The sequence below is a fragment of the Salvia miltiorrhiza genome, chromosome 8 (genome assembly GCF_028751815.1).
Source record: "Salvia miltiorrhiza cultivar Shanhuang (shh) chromosome 8, IMPLAD_Smil_shh, whole genome shotgun sequence".
NCBI classification, from domain to species: Eukaryota; Viridiplantae; Streptophyta; class Magnoliopsida; order Lamiales; family Lamiaceae; genus Salvia; species Salvia miltiorrhiza.
Window position 1 is genome coordinate 45668171 of NC_080394.1, and position 22774 is coordinate 45690944.

Below are 22774 nucleotides of genomic sequence, written 5' to 3' on the forward strand. Positions count from 1 at the left end.
TTTCAGTTACGGTGTAATTTATTTGAGCACTGTTCAGAGTTAAACTAGCATAATAAATCACATGCAACATCTTATCCACACGCTGACCTAACACAGCTCCTACCGCAGAGTTAGACGCATCACACATAATCTCAAACGGCAAAGACCAATCAGGCGCAATCACAACCGGGGCAGAGCTCAACTTTAGTTTCAACAACTCAAAGGCATTCATGCAAGAATCATCAAACTTAAAGGGTACGTCCTGAGCTAGCAGTTTTCATAGGGGTTGACTAATTTTAGAAAAATCTTTTATGAAACGCCGATAAAATCCGACATGACCTAAAAACTCCTAATTCCTTTGACATCAATAGGGGGTGGCAACTTTTGAATTACCTCCACCTTAGCTCTGTCGACCTCTAATCCATGCTTAGACACCACATGACCCAAGACAATACCACGTGTAACCATGAAATCACTCTTTTCCCAATTCAAGGTTAGGCCACTTTCAATACACCTTTGTAAAACTAAGTCAATCTTAGTTAAACAATCACTAAAGGACTGCCCAAACACCGAAAAATCATCTATAAATACCTCCACGAATTTACCAATCATTTTCGAGAAGATGGACATCATGCATCGTTGAAACGACCCAGGTGCATTGCACAACCCAAACGACATCCTCTTCCATGCAAACGTCCCAAAAGGAGTGGTGAAGGTAGTTTTGATTTGATCTTCCGGTGCGATCGCGATTTGGTAGTATCCTGACAAGTGATAGACGCGCGCGCCCTGTTGGATTTGTATACTGAAAGCAAGAACGTTTTTATGCTTGTATACAATGATTCCTATTTTCACTATTTAATCTCCTATCTGATTGGGTTCATGATTGCGGTAAGCTCTTCGTGAAAGGATCAGCTAAGTTCTCCAAAGTGTTAATCTTCTCAACTAGCACATCTCCTCTGCTTACGATTTCTCGTATGATGTGGTGCTTTCTCTCTATGTGTTTGGTCGCCTTGTGGCTCCTGGTTCCTTAGAATTTGCCACTGCACCCGAGTTATCACAATAAATTATGATACTCTTAGGCAAATTAGGTACCACTCCTAGATCCAAGAGGTAGTTCCGGAACCATACAGCCTCTTTAGCAGCTTCGGAAGCAGCTACATACTCGGCTTCCATGGTGGAGTCTGCAATGCACTTCTGCTTTGCACTCCGCCATGATACGGCTCCACCTCCCAAGGTAAACACATATCCAGAGGTAGATCTCTTCTCATCCCGGTCAGCCTGGAAATCCGAATCGGTGTAACCCAAAGGAGATAGACTGTCTGACTGGTAAACTAGCCTATAATCTCGAGTCCTCTTCAGGTACTTGAGAATATGGTTTACCGTAGTCCAGTGTCCTGGTCCAGGGTTTGACTGATATCTTGCAACCATGCTAACAACATAGCAAATATCAGGTCTCGTGCAGAGCATTCCATACATGAGGCTACCTACGGCGGAAGCATAGGGTATCTTCCTCATCTCCTCAACCTCACTAGGCGTCATAGGACACATGTCCTTAGACAGAGGAATGCCATGTCTAAAAGGTAGCAAGCCTTTCTTGGCATTTTGCATGCTAAAACGAGCAATCACAGTATCAATGTAGGTCGCTTGAGATAAGCTCAACATCCTTTTCTGGCGATCACGGACAACCTTGATCCCCAGGATGTACGCTGCATCTCCTAAGTCCTTCATTTGAAACTGTTCGGATAACCACTTCTTTATGTCCGATAATAGCTCAACATTGTTGCCAATGAGGAGGATATCATCTACATAAAGTGCAAGGAAAACCACGTCACCATCGGCATCTAAACGGTACACGCAACTCTCGTTTTCACAGCGAGTAAATCCATAGGATTTAATCACTTCGTCATAACACTTGTTCCATGACCTCGAAGCTTGCTTAAGTCCATAAATGGACTTCTTCAACTTCCAAACAAGATGCTCTTCGCCCTTCTTCACAAACCCTTCGGGTTGCTGCATATAGATGTCCCTTTCTTCTTCAAGGAAACCGTTTAGAAAAGCGGTTTTGACATCCATTTGCCAAATCTCAAGGTTCATGTGGGCTGCTATGGCAAGGAGTATTCGGATAGACTTAAGCATGGCAACCGGCGAAAAAGTTTCATCATAATATATACCCTGTTCCTGGGTATAGCCTTTCGCCACCAGTCTAGCTTTAAAAGCTGTGACTTTGCCATCCGAATCTCGCTTTCTCTTGTATACCCACCTACTACCTATAGCTTCAAAGCCATCAGGTAGTTCAGTTTTCTCGTATACACCCATAGCAGTCATGGATTCTATTTCAGAAACCATGACGTCGTACCAAGAATCGGCATCCTGATCTTTCATCGCTTGTCTATAGTTATCAGGGTCGACATCCTTTTGTTCATCAACAGGGAGAAGATCCGAAGATTCTCCCAAGAACATAAATCGATCGGGTTGAACTACAACCCTCCCACTACGACGAAGCGGTGGTGGTACAGCTGTGACAATGGTTTGTGCAGTGTCCTGTGGTGCATTCACTTGCACACTTGGCTGGGGTGATGGAATCGCCGGTCCATTGCCTTCGATTTCTTGAAGGACAATCTCGGATCTTGACTTGTGTTCATTTATATAATCCTGTTCCAAGAATCGTGCGTTGGTAATAACAACCACTTTCTGATCCTTAGGATTATATAAATAACCACCTTTCGTTTCCTTAGGATATCCTATAAACAGCATCAATTCGCATCTAGGCTCCAATTTCTTCTCTTCCTTGTCTAGCACGTATGCAGGACAACCCCATACCTTTATATGGTTCAAGCTGGGCTGACGCCCTGACCATAACTCGATAGGAGTTTTAGGAACCGATTTGGACGGTACCCTATTTAGCAAATAAACCGCTGTTTCCAAGGCATATCCCCAAAACGAAATAGGCAATGAAGCATAGCTCATCATAGTTCGAACTATTTCCATAAGAGTCCTGTTTCTTCTCTCCGCTACACCATTCTGTTGGGGAGTACCCGGTGCAGTCAATTGGGATGTGATCCCAAGATCTGACAAGTATTGTAAAAATTCATTTCCGAGGTATTCGCCACCGCGATCAGACCGCAATGACTTGATAGATTTACCCGTTCACTTCTCCACTTCTGCCTTGAATTCTTTGAATTTCTCAAAGCATTCAGACTTGCGTTGAAGTAGGTAAATGTACCCATATCTTGAGTAATCGTCAATGAAAGTGACGAAATACTCATATCCTCCACGAGCTTTTGTGGACATCGGTCCACACAAGTCAGAGTGAATCAATTCTAACACATGCGAGGCCCTATTCCCCTTGGCCTTAAAAGGCATTGCCGTCATCTTTCCTTCGATACAGGATTCACAGGTTCTAAATGGAACAGCTTGAAAATCTTTCAAGACTCCATTTGAAACGAGCCTTTGGATCCAGTTTAGATTGATGTGGCCTAACCTTAGGTGCCACACATGCGTATATTGTTCATGAGAATAATACTTCCTCTTATTCGGATTAGGACAGATTTGTGATGTAGATGCAACATGGACAGAATTTTTAATTGGACATGTAATAGTATAGAGAGAGTTGTTCAAAATTCCAGAACAAATAGTCATGTTATTTTTCATGATAGAGACGCCTCTATCAAAAGTAACAGAATATCCATCCAAAAATAATTTTGAAACAGAAATTATGTTCCGCCGAAAATCTGGCACATATAAAATATCTCTCAAAACTAAAATGTCATCACCAAAACATAAAGATAAATCTCCAATAGCAACAGCTGCGACCTTCGACGCATTGCCCATGGAGATGGTGATCTCATCACTTTCCAGCTCCCTTGTCGGCTTGAAGCCCTGCAAGCTGTAACAAACATGATCAGTTGCCCCCGTATCCACTACCCATGAATGAGTAGAAAACGAAGCTAAACATGTCTCAGTTACTAAAACTTGTGACGTACCTTGTCCCTTTGCCTTGAGCATCGGACAATCTTTCTTCCAATGCCCAGTCTTGCCGCACTTGAAGCACTTCCCTTTTCTCGTCGGCTTCTTCACGCCGCCGCTAGGGCCGTCCACTTTGGCTTTGCCACTCCCACTAGCTTCGTTGTCATTCTTATCTTTTGGACCCTTCCACTTCTTTTTCCCGCCTTTCGACGAAGAAGTAGATCCCTTGGCAGTGACAAGAACCTCTTTCCCTTTTCGCGAGCCCATGACTCCCTCCGCCGTAACTAGAGCATTCAACAACTCATTAAGAGTATAGTTGGCCTTGCTCATAACGACGTTGAGACGAAAGTTCTCATGGGATTTGGGGAGAGTGTTGAGGATGATATCGACTTTGGCTTCGCCTTCGATACCCCCTCCTAGCAGATCAAGCCTGTCAAACAAATTTATCATATGCATGACATGATCATGCACAGAACTGCCATCGCTCATAACACATGCTAAGATTTCTCTCATGATGTTAAAGCGGGCAGATCTTTCGGACTCCCCATAAACCTCAGAGAGATTTAACATGATCGTAGTCGCATCGTCCATGCCCTGATGCTGGAGTTGCAAAGTTTGCGACATAGTCATCATAATATAGAACTTGGCCATATTATTTGACTTGTGCCACCTCCTATGCGCCTCACATTCCGCATCAGTTGACTGATCAGTTAAGGCCGCGGGACGTGGAGTGGTAAGCACAAAAATGTGCTCATCAGCGTCAAGAATGTACATGATATGGCGTTTCCATTCGGTATAGTTAGGACCGGTGAGAGGATTGTTTGCTAGTATATTAATAATCGGAGACATAGACATATCTGAAAGTAAACAATAATATTGTAACCTTTTGATAAAATAATATTAGTGAAACCTCCAACGGCTCAAAGAATCCCATGTGCAAGCCACGTTGGGTGGACATTTACACACGAACTCCTTAACCAGACTATTCACCTAGTCATTTAATTTCCATGTCAACTTAACCTTATGACAAAAGAAATTAATAGTTGGCACTTTGACTAGACCATATCATCATCAAGAAGGGACTCCTTTGGGAGTTGTACATTGTACTTGATATGATATCTAAGCAATGACCACATTTTAACCTTGAAAATCAAATTCTCGAAATTAACATACTCACGCGGACCATGTCGCTTTCAATTTAATTTTCTTGGTTATCTTATTTAATTCCATTCTCCAAAGTACTTGTGAAAATTACACAAGTAAGCCACGTTGGGTGGACGTTTACTGCATAACTCCCACTACTTCAATGGTTTAAATATTTTTATAGAAACCTCTTCTGACAAACTTATGAAAAACAAATGTGAAGTAAGCCACGTTGGGTGGATGTTTACTCACATTGCTAATCACTTTGTCTAGAGACCGCATGTGGAGGTCTAAAATAATTTTAAAGATTTAAAATTATTAAAACTGCTTAGTCATTTTAACTTCAAAAGGTTTGTACATGCTCAAGCACATAATCCTAATCATGCTTTTCTAGAACGCAACATGTAAATCATGCTCGTAGAATTCTAAAACATGCTTAAGAAAACGATAAACCTACTATCATGCTTGTCTAAGCGCAGTTAATAAAGCATATTAACAAGCAGAGACGAACAAAAGCAAGTTAAGAGCATAAAGGATTAACACCACGGCATGCAAAGAACAATAATAAAAGAATTAAAATTCTTCGTGACCCATTCGTGGAATCCCAAAACTATTCTATTTTTAAAGAAAAATAAAATAAAAATAAGCCCAAAACAAAATAAAGCTCGGTCCTGAACACATAGGCCCGTCTTTGGAAAAACTAGGGTTTGGGCCCCCTAGGGTTTGGAAATCGCAGCTAGGGTTTGGAAACCCTAGCTGCCGCCGCCTCACCTTGCGCAGCCGCCCTCCGCCGCACAGCAGCACACCCGGCGCCACAGCAGCTCGCTGGCAGCGCACGACGCTTCCAGCAGCAGCACCAGGCGGCAGCCCCTATGCGAGCAGCAGCTGCCCGGTGTGACCTCCAGCGCAGCAGCAGCAGCGGATGGCGAGAACAGCAGCAGTAGCACCAGCAGGCGGCAACATCAGCGGCAGCAGCGGTAGCGCGCCGCCCGCCGGGCGCTCAACGCGCAAAGCGCGCAGACGCGGCCCCGGGCGCGCACTACTCCTGCCGGCTGCTTCCCCGTCGCTCGCCTAGCCCAGCCCTTGCCTCGCCTTGCCTCGCCTACCGCAAACGGCCTACGAGAAGAATGCTCGAGGGATGGGACTGCGGTTGATGCCACCCACTTAGAGAAAAACTTTCAGTATAAGTGGGAGAAGATGTAAAGAGTGAAGTGGATGTTGTAATAGCTAGTATTTAGACACATTGTATACTAAAAGTTTTGCTTTAGTATAAGTGGGAGATTGTTGGATTTGTATACTGAAAGCAAGAACGTTTTTATGCTTGTATACAATGATTCCTGTTTTCACTATTTAATCTCCTATCTGATTGGGTTCATGATTGCGTATGTATGTTCTTTATCTCTATATAAGTAGATTATATGGTGTGTTGTAGATCACAGAAGACCATATAATTGGATTAACCTTAAGAGATATAATATGATCACAACCGAAATAACTCTAGGACAAGTTATTGGTTTAGGTTGCGGTATAGATGGAAGTAGTTTGTCTTGACTACTTATCTATACTGGTACGTAATACGTATTGATAGGACCACCGTGAGATATATTCTTCTATCTGACTCAAGTGAAGAATTAGAGATCTCGGTGACTTATAAGATCTTAATACTAATAAGATGTCAGATATATATGTTGATTTGTCTATCACTTTGACTTACTATGAGCAAGAGTTATATAGTAACTTAAGTACTCTGTATCTTGGGTGATAGCGGTTAATATATGATATCTGATTATCTGTATTGGTACTCGTATCCGTATAGGATAATGACATCCCCTTAAGGAGCTCAATAATGTTTATTGCGCTAAACCCTGCAGGTTGATTAAGTTCAGGCGCAATAATAAGGTTTGAGTGGTACTGCTTAAGGATTACAAAGAGATTAATTAATTTACGCTGTCAGAGCTCTAATTAATTAATGGATGTCGGATATTTTAAATACGAGGATTTAATAAGTCTAAAAACAAGCCCCGACTCATCACCGGTAATAAAGGGGTAAGTCAATATTGGTTCTCTAGTGGAATGAACTAATATTTATAAATTAATTATGGTCTGGGCTGACCATAGATAAATTAATTTATTTGAGGCCCATCTTTATTCCTTGTATTTGGTCCCTGGACTGGCCCAAAGTCTCCTAGCCCAAAAAGAGCCAGAAATCGTGCCCTACCCTAAAACTAGCGCCTCCTCCCTCTTTATGTATTATTAAATACAGCTGTCAGCTCTCAGGAAATACACACTGATAATTATCCAGTATTTGAGAACTGAGAGAGGCGCAGAAAACGTGGGAAACTTTCTGGCTTGGGTTTTCTCACAGTTCGTTGTCCATCCAACGGTGAGTCTAGAGCGGGATACAGTCTAGAAGATCAGAACTGGAGTTGTTCGATACGATCATCAATCATCTGTGCATCCGATTCACAAGTAAGTAAATCCTAACACCTGTGTGCAGCTGTTAAATTCATAGGAGCTGCTGAAATAGAAATTTTATTGAAGAAAAACAAAAACCCTTGCGAGCACAGGCGCAAACAAGGAGAGTCTGGAAAAACAAAACAAGAAGAAAACAAAAACCGAAGCGTAAAGAACAAAAGACGGGACCGCAGGCGCCAGAGGAGGCAAGGCGCCAAAGGAATCAAGGTGCCAGAAAAGTCCAGGCACCATAGGAGTCAAGTCGCCAGAGGACCCGAGGCGCCATAGGCGTCAAAACGTCAGAGGGGCCAAAGCGCCAGAGGGGTCAAAGCGCCAGAGGAGTCGAGACGCCAGAGGAGGCGAGGCGCCAGAGGAGTCAAAGGAGCCAGAGGATTTAAAGCGCCAGAGCCGGGTCGCCAGAGGAGTCGAGGTGCCAGAGGAGACAATGCGCCGGAGGGGACGAGACGCTAGAGGGAGTGAGGCGCCAGAGGAGTCGAGACGCCAGAGGAGACGAGGCGCCAGAGGAGTGAAGGCACCAGAGGAGTTAAAGCGCCAGAGGAGTCGAGATGCCAGAGGAGACGAGGCACCAGAGGAGTCAAGGCGCCAGAGGAGTCCAAGCGCCAGAGGAGCCGGGTCGCCAGAGGAGACGAGGCGCCAGCGGAATCAAGGCGCCAGAGGAGACGAAGCGCCAGAGGGGACGAGACGCCAGAGGGAACGAAGCGCCAGAGAAGTCAAAGCGCCAGAGGAAATGAGGCGCCAGAGGGATCACGACGCTAGAGGAGTCAAGGCGCCAGAGGAGTCTAGGCGCCAGAGGGGTCGGTGTGCCAGAGGAGTCGGGGTGCCAGAAGAGTCGTCGAGGCGCCAGAGGAGCCAAGGCGCAAGAGGAGTGAAGGCTCCAGAGGAGGCGAGGCGCCAGAGGAGTCAGGGCGCCAGAGGAGACAAAGCGCCAGAGGAATCAAAGCGCCAACATCGTGCCCGATCCAACCTTCCAAACAAGAAAGCATCAGATCAAACAAACCAAAACAAAAAGAGCAACGAAGAACAGAAGAACGACAAAGCGAAAAACCAAACCAAGCCCCCAGGGACAAAGGTCAAGGGAGGATCAGTAACTCAAACGTTCCAACAAACCACCAAACTGGCCCCGGAAAGCAAAGGCTTCGCGAAGCTCCCCCACCAAAAACAAGCCCGATACAGACCTGCCTTAAGCACTGCAGACCGAGGATGAGAGCGAAGAAGAGTCTGGGGAGGCAACATCCAGAAAAGCGACCAATCCGGTCAGACCCGATTCCCCGCAAGCAGTGAGTCTCCTAAAGCGAAGCCGTTAAGAAACTCAACCATTGTTACAAACTTATGATAAAACATTGAGGGCCATCTTCACGGGATGAAAAAGTTGGGGTAACCAAAGAAAACCCGCGAGGTTTCCCATGCTCATAACAATGCCACCATCAGAGGAGCAGAGGCCTAGAGGAGGCTAACTTCACGGGATGAAGTAATTGGGATCACCAAAGACTTCCCGCGAGGTTTCCCATGCTCATAACGGTTCGGTTGTCATCGGAGCAGAGACCAAGAAAGCAACACCACAACAAGTTAAACCAGCATGCCATGGAGACACTCCTGCAAACATCAACCGGACAAATCCCATCAAAGAAGCTCATCCATCCGTTGCCTCCCAAAACCGTAAACTCCGGATCACACCCAAGGAATGCACCGAGCTTAAGGCCAAGATCAGCCACCAAAACCCAACACAAGCCAAAGAGCCTCGGAAGCCAGGGCAAAACCAGAGCAGAGGAGTAGCTAATCGGTACGTAAAGAAAAATCCACCCAAGACCAGTGGACCCAGGGAACCCGAGGGCAAAGCCCGAAAAACAGCCCAAAAACCAAAAAACAGAGGACAACAGAAAACAGGAAAAAGACAGAAACTTCCCTGTACAGCCCAGCGCACCTAGGGGACGATCCGAATGTAAGGGAGGTTTCTTCTATCATCTCTCACCAAATGAAGAATATCCGGTATCGCAAAAGGCCAAATCCCCTCCTCCGTCACCGAAGAGGCCATGTAGTCAGCAACCCTGTTTCCTTCCCTGTAAATGTGAGTAATAATAATGTGCAAATTGTCAATGGAGGAAAGTACCTTCCGCCAACGACTGAGGAATCTCCACGGGACCGTGTGTGAGCGCGAACGGAGGAGATCGACCATGTAAGTGCAGTCCGTCTCAATCCACACGAAGTCCCAGTTCTGAGCAATGATCTGCTCCAGGGCAATGATGAGGGCAAGAAGCTCGGCTTCAAACGCCCAACCACGGCCAGCAGAGAAATGGAAGCAACCTAAGACAGATGAGGCGTCACGCATAACCCCACCAGCGTGAATAAGGGGAGGGGAGCCATGCACCGAACCATCAATATTAATCTTCCGCCAAGGCTGAGGAGGAGGAAGCCAAAACACATAGATGTAGGACATAGGCCGCCGAGGACGACCCGGGACCCCAAGACCATGAAGAACAAGAAGATCATCCACAGGATTCGCCATCTCCCCCAGGCTGATGCGAGAAGCTTCCAGAATGAAAGCCTTGATCTGCACCGCTAAGGCCATAGCAGACACCGGAGCGTCCTCGAAAATAACCCTATTTCTCAGATTCCAAATACTCCAAATAGTAGACATAACACCCACCCGCCAGAGGTTAAACACCTGTTTGCTCACAGTCCTGTTCATGGCCCAAATGATGAAGCTTCCAACCTCTTGAGAACCAGAGTCGTCCATCCTGAACCAGGAAAAAAGGAAACCCCAAACATGTCTAGCAACCTCGCACTCCCAAAAAAGGTGACAAATATCTTCACTCGCATTCTTACACAAAGGGCACCAACCCGGACCGCAGTAACCCGAACGACGCAAAGCGTTGGCCGTAGGGAGCCTACCCAGAATAACCCGCCAGGTCACAATAGAGCGACGCACCGGAATAAACGGGGCCCAAATCCACTTACCCTAGCTTACCTTCGGGTAAGAAGGACGAACGTGATCAGTGGCTATTGCGGAGGAGACATCACCAAAGTGAGAATGAATCCAAGCACGACGATCCTCCCCCCTGCTGATAGGAGTTGACACAATGTCAACAGCAATATCCGGAAAAGCCTTCACGAAGTCCAGAGTGAAGTGCCAAGTGTCGTCAAAATAATAATCTGAAATCGGCTGAGAAAGAAGATGATAGTCCGCCTCTGAAATCCCAATTCGATCAACCAGCCTGTAGCCAAGCCAGTTATCAAACCAGAACATAACAGAGGAGCCATGGCCAATAGAACAGTGCGTGTCTCTGACCAGAGTACGAATGGACTCCCTCGAGCCCAGCCAAATCGTGGAGGAGAACCAAGGCGACCGAGGCCACAGACAGGGATCAAGATAGCGCTCTCTAAGAGGCGAAAGCCAAGGGAATCAGAGGTGAGCACCAACCACCCCAGCCTAAGCATGAAACCTTGACTAATGTGGGTGAACGACTTGACATTCAACCCTCCCTGTTCCTTCGGTGCACAAACCCTATTCCAAGCCACCGAAGACCTAGGCTTCGAAGAGGTGCTGCCCGTCCAAATAAAGGACCGACAAGCGCGATCCAAGTCATGAAGGAGCTTAGCCGGCCACTTATAAATTAACATGCTGTGCACTGCGGCACTCTGGATGACGGAGGTAACCAGACAGAGGCGACCGGCCATAGAAAGCTGCAAGCCTTGCCATTTGGGAAAATGAGCAATAATGCGGTCCCGAATACCCGCCAGGCGCACCGAAGAGGCCCGACCCGCGAAAACAGGGACCCCAAGATAGGTAAAAGGCAAGGAGCCCGAGCAGAAGCCCAAATCGCGTTGAAACCTGCGACGGGACGGAAGAGAAACCCCTTTGCCGAAAAAAACAGTGGATTTGATCATATTGCAATGTTGCCCGGAGACGCTAGCATAAATCTGCAAGATAGAATCAATCATCCGACAACTGCGTTTGTCCGCTTTACAGAATAAGAGCACGTCATCCGCGTACAGGAGATGGGAAGGAAAGAGCAACGAGCGGGACATCCTCATACGTCTGATGAAGCCCCTATCCGCGGCGTCCAAAAGAAGGCGGCTCAGAACCTCCTCCGCCAGAGCAAATAAAATCGGAGAGAGGGGGTCCCCCTGACGAACCCCCCGGGAGCAACTGAAAAACCCATGCTGCTCACCGTTAAAAAGGACGGAAATCTTAGCCGACTGGAAGATAGCGCTGATCCATTGACGAAAAGTAAGAGGGAACCCAAAGCAATCCAAGACAACGTCGACGAAATCCCAGCTCAAGGTATCGAAGGCCTTCCGGATATCCACTTTGAGTGCCAAATTCCTCCCCTGAATCGAGCGTTCCATGCAGTTGACCCCTTCAGAAGCCAGCAGAATACACTCCTGAATAGAACGTCCAGAAATGAACCCGAACTGATTGGCCGAAACGATCTCAGCCACCACCAAATTAAGACGAGAAGCCAGAATTTTGGTGATGACTTTGAAGAAGAAGTTACCAAGGACAATAGGCCGGTAATCCGAAACCAGAACTGCATCCGCTTTCTTGGGAAGAAGGCAAAGGAGATTGGAGTTAAGACCATGAGGAATATACCCAAGCGAGAAGAAACGTCTGACCGCTCCAACCACATCTTCCCCCACCACCACCCAAGAGTGTTGGAAGAAGGCACCATTGAAGCCATCCGGGCCAGGAGAGCTATTCCCATCCATCGAAAAGACCACCTCACGAACCTCCTCCGCAGAGGGCTAAGACTGTTCTTTAGTTGCGAACAAACAGAACGTTAATTCAATTTAATATTCCTTCACGCTCGTCGTCCGGCGCGCGGTATCAAAATAATTTGTGTATGCCCTAGACGGACAGTACACGCTTTTATTGCTCGCAACTAAAGAACAGTCTTAGCAGCAAGTATAGGGTCGATCCCACGGAGAGTGAGGAACTACTTTACTCTTCGGGTGCACAAATTGAGTTGTCACGGTCTCAACCTGTTTATCTGCACAATTAAACTTAAACAAAGATCAAATATAACAAGGGGTAAGGTTTACGGTTAGGTCATAACTGTTGTTAATATTTATTTCGGTCATAGGCATACTGATGATCCGTCCATGATCCGTATAGACTCAAGGCGTGGCCCAAAGATATTGGGGCATTTCAAGAGGCTATACTTCACATTTAGGATGGTTGAGTCCATTGCGATCACTTGGTCCGAATGTCACACAATCCCCGGTCACAAGGCAGTGCTTCACTCCTCCTTAGATAGTAGTCATACCCGTTACTCACCAAGTATGACCCTCACCAACCTTCTCTCCCGAGGTCCCCAACTCTGCACTTTGAGTGACTCATGCCTCCTGGACACAACCATTTCCGGCTTGTCAGTCGATCAGTCATAGACATGCTATGGTGCAGTAGTTACCTTTCTCGTTTGATAACCATGGCTTTATGCTTCGTCACAGTTGATGGGTAGTTTCTAGAGAAGCCCAAGACTAAGGAAGGACAGTGTATCCCATCAATCCTTTCCTCACCTTCCAGATCTACAACGCCTTTTGTTGATGCTGCTCAGCTACTCAGTCGTGGGCATACCGGTTGTCACGCCCTGGTATGCCCTAGCCTTTGCTTAACACGGACAACGGTTTTACCGAACGGAGATCACCCGTTAGGCCCCTACTATCCATGGCTTGGCACAGATCTGTCTGGAACCACGAGACTCAACCGAAAGAACAAATGCCTCACGAATGTTTACATATTGATAACAATTATTTTCACCCCTTAAATCTCACCAAGGGGACTACTCACACATATTGAAAAACGTAAATTCGAAATAGAATGAACACATGAATGAAAGGGAATTCGAAATACTTAATATAAAAATACCTAAGGCAACAACCTTGGCTTTGTTCGTCACAACGGAATTGAAATACGAAAAGCAACTAAATTGTTTGGTGCGAAAAATATAAAAGAACTAAAAGTAAATTATTTTCTTGGTGAACTAACAAAAGTCTAAGTCTGGAAGAGCACTGAAAACTGATGTGTAAGTGTAAAAATTCGTTCATCCCCTTTTTGGCAGCCACACATGCTGGTCTTTAAATAGTAGTTCGGTAGCAGTCAAACCCTAGCCGGCAGACCAAATCTGGCAGATTATTTCCTTCCATATTTAGCTTGATCCTTGCTTTCATTTGATAGATAATGGATCTCCAGCGGATTTGGGGTTGATTCCACATTATTCCAGATCCTTCCATTGCTAGAATTCGCCAGAATCTTCCGGGCAATCTTCTCCACACGTTTTTCCATATATAGCTCCAGTTGCTGACTGCTGTTGACGGGCATGGTCGTACTAGCTTCTTTTTTCGGTTGGCCTCATACCAGGTGGTACACTTCGAATGTTCCCGCGCCTCGAATGGTTCTAAGGGGTACTTCGTCGAGCTCTCTTCCTGGTTCATATATAACCCATATGTGCTGACTGCGACCGCTGTTATGGCCTTACCAACTGCTTCCTTCGGTTAGCCTCACACTAGGTGGTACACTTTGGAGATTCCTGCGCCTCGAATGGTTCTGAGAGATACTTCGCCGAGCTCTCTTCCTGGTAAGTTTCACTTCTTGAAGCTTGGATAGTTTTATTCCGGTAATGCCCATTCTGACCATATTTCGTGCATATACCCTTTTCCGAGCTTTCGCCTCCTGAATACTGGTTTTCTTCCCTAGAGGACTCTAACAAAACAAAAAAGAAGAGAAAAATAGGGACAAATGGCCCAAAAGTCGAAGACGCATCAACAAGCCATCAAGAAAACAATAAAATTCATGCCCCGCTAAACGATCTAACATTTTATCAACAAAAGGGAGAGGAAAGTGATCCTTTTTAGTGACAGCATTTAATTTCCTATAATCGACACACATCCGCCAACCCGTGGTAGGACGAGTCAATACCAACTCCAATTTGTCATTGCGCACAACCGTAATCCCTCCTTTCTTGGGCACGACATGCACTGGGCTCACCCACTCACTGTCGGTGACAGAGTAGATAATCCCTTCGGCCAGCAACTTAAGGATCTCCTTGCGCACGACCTCCATTAGAATAGGGTTCAGTCGTCTCTGGCCGTCTCGCTTTGGTGTAGCTCCCTCCTCGAGGTTGATTCTGTGCATGTATGCGGCTAGACTAATGCCACATATATCAGCCAGACTCCATCCCAGCGCTGCCTTGTTTCTCTTCAGCACCTCGAGCAGCGCTACTTCTTGCTCCAGAGTCAGAGTAGACGAAATGATGACTGGCTTCTCCTCTCCTGCTTCTAGAAACACATACTTTAGATTGGCAGGGAGTTCCTTCAGTTCCAGCTCTGGCTTCCTGGACCCCACCGGTTCATCCAACGGCAGCACTGTATTGCACGCCTTTTCAGAGCTGGCCTTTTCAGATCTGGCCAGTTCAAAGCTGGCCAGTTCAGAATTGGCCTTTTCCATCTCGTCAGCTTCCCGAGCTAGCTCCTCCATATCGGCCGATCCTGCACAGACTTCCACACACTCCTGCTCCTGCACAAATACCTTCTCAACCAAAATATCCTTTACTATCCCACGAGGATACCTAACGGACCTATCAGCGAGTTGTAGACACATGCGAGTGTAGATTTCAAATTACCTAACTCTAATTGTTGAAAAATAGAGTAAGGCATCAAGTTAATTCCCGCACCTAGATCTAACATTCCCGTAGCTTCCTTACCATTCTCCAAAGCAATATTAATCACAAAACTAGCTGGATTGTGCTGCTTCGGAGGTAAGGATTGCTGCATGCTCGCATTCGCAACTTCTGAGACTAGCATTTTCTCATTGTCTCCGAACTTTCTTTTGTTGGATGCCAACTCCTTGAAGAACTTCACATATGCAGGGACATTTCTGATCACGTCAAAAAGAGGCAAATTCACATTGACCTTAGCAAGCATGTTGTAGAAGTCGGCAAACTATTTATCCAGCTTTTTCATTCCTCAATCTGCTCGGAAAAGGGATCGGTGGTCAATAAGGTGTAGTACACTTGTGAAGTTTATCCTCCTTTCCTTTCTCCGTCTCTCCGTCTTTTGGCTGCCTCTGCTGCTCTGCCTTTTCTTCTTCGCAAGGGCTCGTCAGAGCTGAGCTCGGCAGTGCTGAACTTTGCAGTGTTGGATCCTGCAGAGCTAGATTCTGCATAGCTGGATTTGGCATGGCTGGGTTCTGCAGTGCTGGATTCTGCAGAGCTAGATTCTGCAGAGCTGGATTCTACAGAGCTGGCATCTGCAGGGCTGAATTCCGCATAGCTGGATTCTACAGTGCTGCACTTGGTAGGGCTGAACTCGTCAGAGCTGGCGATCTGATCAGCTCTGGCATTCTTGTCTGCTCTGGTACCCTGGTCTGCTCTGGTACCCTCGTCTTCTCTGGTGTCCATGTCTGCTCTGGTACCCTGGTCTGCTCTGGTACCGTAGTTTTTGGCATCCACATTAGCTCTGGTACCGTAGTCCGTTCTGGTGCATTCACTTTAATATCCACCATCTTACCACTGCGGAGAACAGTGATAGCTTGAGCCTGGTGAGTCTGCAAGGGCTGGCCATGAAATTTTCCGGGCTGCTGCTGCTGCTGCAATTGGTTCAAAGTGCCCGACAGCTGCCCCATGGTAGTCTCAAGTCTTTTGATCGTTGCGGACTGAAATTCCATATTCTGCTTGGTCATCTCCATGTTCTGCTTGCTAATCTCCAAAAAAGATTGCATAGTCTCCTCCAGAGACGGCCTCTGCTGTGGAGTTTGCTTTTGAGACTGCTCCGCATTCTGGAATTGTTAAGGTTGAAAGTTCCCTTGCTGCATTGGGAACGACTGATACTGCTGTGGATATTGTTGTGGGAAGCTCTGCTGCGGTGGGAAATATGGTTGCTGATTTTGATATCCCATTTGTGGTGGTCTACGGAATTGACTTCCTCCTGCATTTTAATTTCCCCACCCAGTGTTGTGCTGACCTCTCCAGCCGCCATTGAAATTCTGTTGCCCTTGATTATAGCTCAGCCTGAAGCCAGGGCTGCTCTGGAATCCTTATGCGGCATAAACTTCCGCTTCACCCTCTGGTGTAAACTCGCCCATTCTGTGGCACTCATTCACTCCATGGCTGAAATCTCCACATATTCCACAAGGCTCTACATTTTGCATAGGTGATTTATGCCTAATTGTTCTAATTTTAGGGGTTTGCATGTGCGTATTTTAAGTTAAATATTCTGGAAATTGGTGCATTTATGGTTTGTTTTATGCTTTGCAGGAGATTTAGGTTTTATAGATTGAAGAGTGTAATTTTGGAGATTTTGGGTTAGAATGGCGTTTTCAGGTGCACTTTGGTGTTCAGAGCTGACTTCATAGTCAGAGCTGAAGTCTCCAGAGCTGAACTTCCCTATCAGAGCTAAAATCTCCAGAGCAGAACAAACTTGTCAGAGCAGAACAAACATGTTAGAGCAGAGCTAAACTCGACAGAGCTGACATACGCGCCAGAGTAAACTTGACAGAGCAGAGCTAAAGATCGACAGAGTCAACTTGCCAGATCTGAACTTTGCAGAGCTGACTTTTAGCTCTGTCATACCTTTACAGAGCCGAACTTCCAGAGTAGCCAATTCTGTCTAGAGTGAAGATAACTTGCAGAGCACGATACAGCTGGACTTACCTTTGGATGCACGATTCTATTTCCTTAAGAGTCCAGTTTTGCATGGCAAGTTTGATGGTGATCAGGATTGGATTGAAGTCTATAAATAGGGCCATACTTTTCATTGTAAAACTTAACATCCTTTGCCCTAATCTTTAGTTTACGCTAGGCAGCCAAAGTTTAGGTTTATTGCTTTCTTAGTCTTGGTTTCGAATTATGTTGTTAGTTCTTCAGTTCATGTTTTAGTTAGTTCCAGTTTAGAGTTGTAATCACGTGACAGGTTGCTTCTCGAGATGATTTATGGTATTTCGTATTTCCGTTTATTTACTTGCTTTGCTTTTACTTGCTTTCCTTTAAATTCTGCAATTTAATTATGTTCATTAGATTAGAAGCTTTAATTCAAGTATTTAAATTCTACCTTTACTTTACGCGTTTAATCATGCCAAGGTTTAATAGTTTAATTATGCTTAAGTATTTACGTTTGTTCTTTCTCGCATAGTTAATTTTAAGATTAAGTTTTTAGTTAAGTTTAAGTTACAAGCATTAGTTAATAATTCCTTTTCGCATAGTTAAGTTTAATTTCAAGTTAAGTTTATTTTACAAGTTCTAGTTTAATAATCGAAGTTTATAGTTTTCGTGTGATATAATTAATTGCCCTTAAAGATCTTCTTTGAGAGACGACATTGGGTTAGCTTACCACTGCTAGAGTGTCCTAGTCCTATTGCAAGTCAATCTAGAGGTGTTCTAGTTGAGTCAAATTTTGGCGCCGTTGCCGGGGAAGGTTTTAGGCTTTTTAGTTGTGTCACTTTCTTTTCTGTTTTTACTTGCTTTCTTTACTTTACGTTTTGTTTTTCTTTTCTCCCACCCGGTGCGTTTAATCCGTTTGTTCAGTATTGTGCATGCAGGGACGCTGTAGTTTTAAAGGCAAACTTGTGTCTCCGTTGCATAGCACGAGCGAAGGGATTTTCAGAAAGAACAGCTGCAAAGGAGTTTTTGCAGAGGACAGGCAGACGATTCTGAGTCTGACTCTGCCAGAGCTGACGGTTTCTACTCTGACTCTGACTCAGACCTTCCAGAGCAGACTGTAGAAACAGAAGAACACAAGCCTACAGAGCTGCCAGCGAACTCTGACTCTGACTCTTCAGAGCAGCCCACGGAAGAAGAACAGCCTACAGAACAGATCATAGACACGAAGGAGGAAGCCAGCTCTGACTCTGACCGATCAGAGTAGAACACAAACAAGGAGAAGAAGGAGATGGCGCAAGACAACTTACAGTACATGGAAGATTTCACCCGGCCCGTCATAGGAGACACTAACACTTCGGCCATTGTGCTTCCCACCGCCGTCAGAAACTACAACTTCAAGCCGAATGATTCAAGTCTGCTACCTCTGTTCCACGGGATGCCGAGTGAAGATGCCCTACAGTTCATCCGCGATTTTTGCACGCAAGTGCAAACCATCCCTTTGCTAAATCTCATAGAGGACCAATTAAAGCTCAAGTGCTTCCCTTATGCACTTAAAGATTGGGCGAGGACGTAGATGCTAACTCTGCCGCCCAACTCCATCACCACTTGGGGAGAAGCTTGTGAGAAGTTCATGCTAAAGTATTATCCCAGCCACAAGACTCAGGAGCTCAGAACGCAAATCATGGAATTCACCCAAGGAATGGACGAGCTTTTTCATGAGGCTTAGGAAAGATTCTAAGAACTCCTCCACCAGTGCCCGCAATATCAATTTACCAATGTGATGTTGATGCAATTTTTCTACGATGGGTTAGTGCAAACTGCCCAATTCATGGTGGACAGCACGGCAGGAGGGAACATAGCCCGGAAGACTATAGCAGAGACTAAAGAAATATTTAAAACATTAGCGGAGAGCTCTCAACAAAAGTTGCTCCGTGTGGAAAGAGAGTTGAGGCCAGCTCTGTGACGCATCAGTATGAGCTGCAGAAGCAAATAGCCAATATTATGAGAGATGTGCAGCAAATGAAGATGGGAAGAATGGAACCACCCCCTGCCCCTATGCAAAATGTACAGCCTTGTGGGATTTATGGTGATTTCAGCCACGAAGTTGATCATTGCAATAGAATGGGCGAGTTCACGCCGGAAGGGCAAGCTGAAGTCCACTCTGCGCAAGGATTCCAGAGCAGACCAGACGGACAGAGCAGACTGCAGTATGGGCAGAGCTATAACCAAGGGCAACGGAATTTTAATGGTGGATGGAGAGGACAGCAGCCCTATGCACCTGTCGCAGCCTGATTCCCGACACTAGTGATAGTGGGGTACGAGTATCGATACGACTATTTTTAAAAGAATAAAAGATAAGAAGAATAGGTTAAACATCAAGCGGAAGCTCGCATCAAAGCATGCTAAGGAAAATCATCATAAGTGAACCCAAGGGTAAAATCGTCAACGTTGTTATAACTTTTTAATTATCAGGAATTTCACAAACAAAAACAAAACAGGTATAGCTTATTTTTCATAAGGAAACATAATATGCAGAGTATCGCAGCAAAAGGCGAACCGATTATATGTATGAAGACACATAACCGTGAGTATATTACTTGATTCGAAAGGAAACGAAGTATTTTAATCATCAAGACTCTATCAATCATAAGGGCAATATTAAATATGATCACATCGATTGAAACGGTTCCCCACCAGCACCAGACCAATCTCGCTCCCCGCTTAGCCTGCACATTTAGAAATACATGCAGGGCGTGAGTACATAATACTCAGTGGGTAAACGCCGAAAAACATGAAAGGTGCTCTTAGAGCTATAAGTTTGAAGCTTGCCACATCTCAGCAATACACAGAAATAAGTTAGCATCAAGGAATCTGTGCATGCAGTTTTCATAATCAACATCATAAATAAGTAACTGCGCAGTTTAAACATTCATCATGTATGTACCACATCCACTACTCATCATCAAAGGTACTGAGAAGTAGGCCTCCCTCTCAAGTACCGTGACCGGCCGACCCGAAGACGGCTCACAGTCACCTCTGTGCACAAAATCCCGCTTGAGGCAGGACCGAATTCGTCTCATCAGTAGAGGGTAACACACAAGCTCAACATCAAAAATTGGCAAGTCAAACAATTCTCAAATATCATTTATCTCAAAACATTTGTTAATCTCATAACATCATCAAATCATTTTAGAAAGCTCGTACGAAATACGTATACTCAAAATATTGCCCACCTGAAGACCTTACTCAAAATCTCCCGTCAAAGCGGAGTTACTTACTTCCTTGGTCTGCTCGTGTCTTCAGGGATCATCATCATCATCGAAGGTTCATGTCATAAAATGAATCTCGATTAGAAACTTATTAACAAAACTCATGCCTTAACTCTTGCTCTATCTCATATTCTATTTCCTTATTCAACTCTATATAGACTCTCCACTCATCTCAAATCCTTAAGCTCAAAGATAGGTTTCAAGAAAATCATCGGTTCTAAGTCTCGATTTACCTCTCATATAAGACTCGTCTAATTTTCACTCAAACACATAGGCAACACGAACACGTAAGGCACATAAGAAACTACAATCAAACATCATCAAAACATGCTCTGTTTATACACTGACTCAACTTCAAAAATTAAGCTGTTCTGAATCCGACATCTCCTGGACTCGAGACTCATACCAAAAGAAAGGTCTTCGAGTCTAGTTTCATATAAAAAAAAGTAGAGTCAAAAACTCCAAGTGGTTTGGGAGATATGACTGTTTTACTACAGTCTACCATATTTGGCAGTTTTGAGCAATCGAAAACTTTGATTTTTGAAAAATAGTAAATGTTGTCAAACTGGGCTCAAATTTGGTGGATATCTAGCTAACACAATACGGTTACACAGGAAGCCACTGAAAGTAATGACTCTTTCCCCTGTTCTCTGCAACTCTCGGTAGAAATGTGCAGTTTAAGTTTTGTATTTTATAAAAATAGTAGATGAAGTCCAAATGACTTGAAATTTTACAGGGGTGCTCAAGACTCATGTAGAGAATTGCTATCAAATTTTCAAAGCTTTTTGACATCGAAAAATCGTCGATCACAGTAGGTCAGTAAGCCTACGAAAATCACCAAAATCTCATCTCAAACTCTTAAATGCTCAACTCAACATTCCTTCAAAGAAAACCATTCAAAGCTCATCTTAAACACATATAACACTCACAAACATTCAAAAACATTATAATACTCATCATACTCAAATTAACTCTCCTCTTTTACATCTTAACTCAAATCTCAAGGGAAACGTTTCAACGAACGCATCAATTCAATTCTCTTTTCATTCTCATGCTCAAAATTACCCAAACACTCATTAATGACCTCATACATCATATAACTCATTTTACACATATAAATCCCAATTTTATCATGTAAACTAAACTCTAATGATAACTCATGTATCAATGCAAACTCTTAATAAAAGCATGACAAACGTTCACATAATGATCATAAATCGATTAGACCTCATTTTATCATTCATTGACCTCTCCAAATATGAAAACTCAAAAACTCATTCAAACTAAACTAAGTCCAAATTTTACTTAGCTTACAATAGACTTAATCAAACATATTAAAACACTAATATCATGCTCAAATTCATATATCTTAAGTCAAATCACTTAATAGACACATAAGCAAGAAAATCCTAATTTTTATTAAACTAAACTCTTTGAAATTTTATAAACACACATGGATCTTTAATCTCATTATAGATCTATCAATTTTAACCCATTTATTCTCACATAAAAACCATCAATTAACAAATTAGAGCATAGATACACATATCCCTAATTTTATTAAACTACTCACATCAAACTCATCAATTGACATCATATACTCAAATTACTCCATCAATCATCATCATATACATCTCATGGACTCATCTTCATCATCAATTTATCACTTTAATCATCAACTCAAAAATTCCCAAATTGGGGTAAACTAAACTCATCCGATTTTTACATCTCAAAGCATAGCTTTTCAAAACACACAACAATCATCACCAAACATCACATAGATCACTTTTCTCACCCCAATTAAAAGAAAGAAGAATAAAATTTTTTGAAGGGTATGAGACCCAAATTTTCGAAAATTCAGAAAAAAAGAAGGGGGTGATTTTCTTGCTTCAAATTCTCAAGAATACACACATACAATCTCATACAAGTCATATCTATGAATTTATACATCACTTACCCAAACTTTACACCAACAATCACACTTTCTCTCTCTAGCCTTGGAAGCAATCTCCAATGATTCTCTTGAATTCAAGTAGCTAGGATGTGTTTATGTGGGATTTTGTTGGTGATTTATGTGTTTGGCATATTTTGGTGAAGCTTCGAAGGTTCTACCATGGATGTTAATGGAGGAAGATGAGAGATGAAGGGGAAAGAGAGAGAGCTCGAAAATGGGTGGAGGGAGAGAGAGAATTATCTTGCAAGATTTGTGAGGATTTGGCTAATCTTTTAAAGATTTGTGAATCTTAAGTAAAGATTTGATATCTTTGAGAATATATGGCATTAAATGCCTAATCTCTCTCTCTAATCTCTACACTCTCAATCTCTACACTCTCAATCTCTACTCTCTCA

General features: G+C 44.2%; 1 long non-coding RNA gene across 1 annotated transcript; it reads right to left on the bottom strand.

Moving 5' to 3' along the window:
- Positions 1 to 19590: 19590 nt before the first annotated feature.
- LOC130996804 (uncharacterized) lies at positions 19591 to 22651 on the bottom strand. The gene is made up of 2 exons (XR_009092816.1): positions 22383 to 22651; positions 19591 to 20453 (listed from the first exon to the last, which is right to left on the bottom strand). It is a non-coding gene; the product is annotated as an uncharacterized LOC130996804 (long non-coding RNA).
- Between the last annotated feature and the right edge of the window lie 123 nt (positions 22652 to 22774).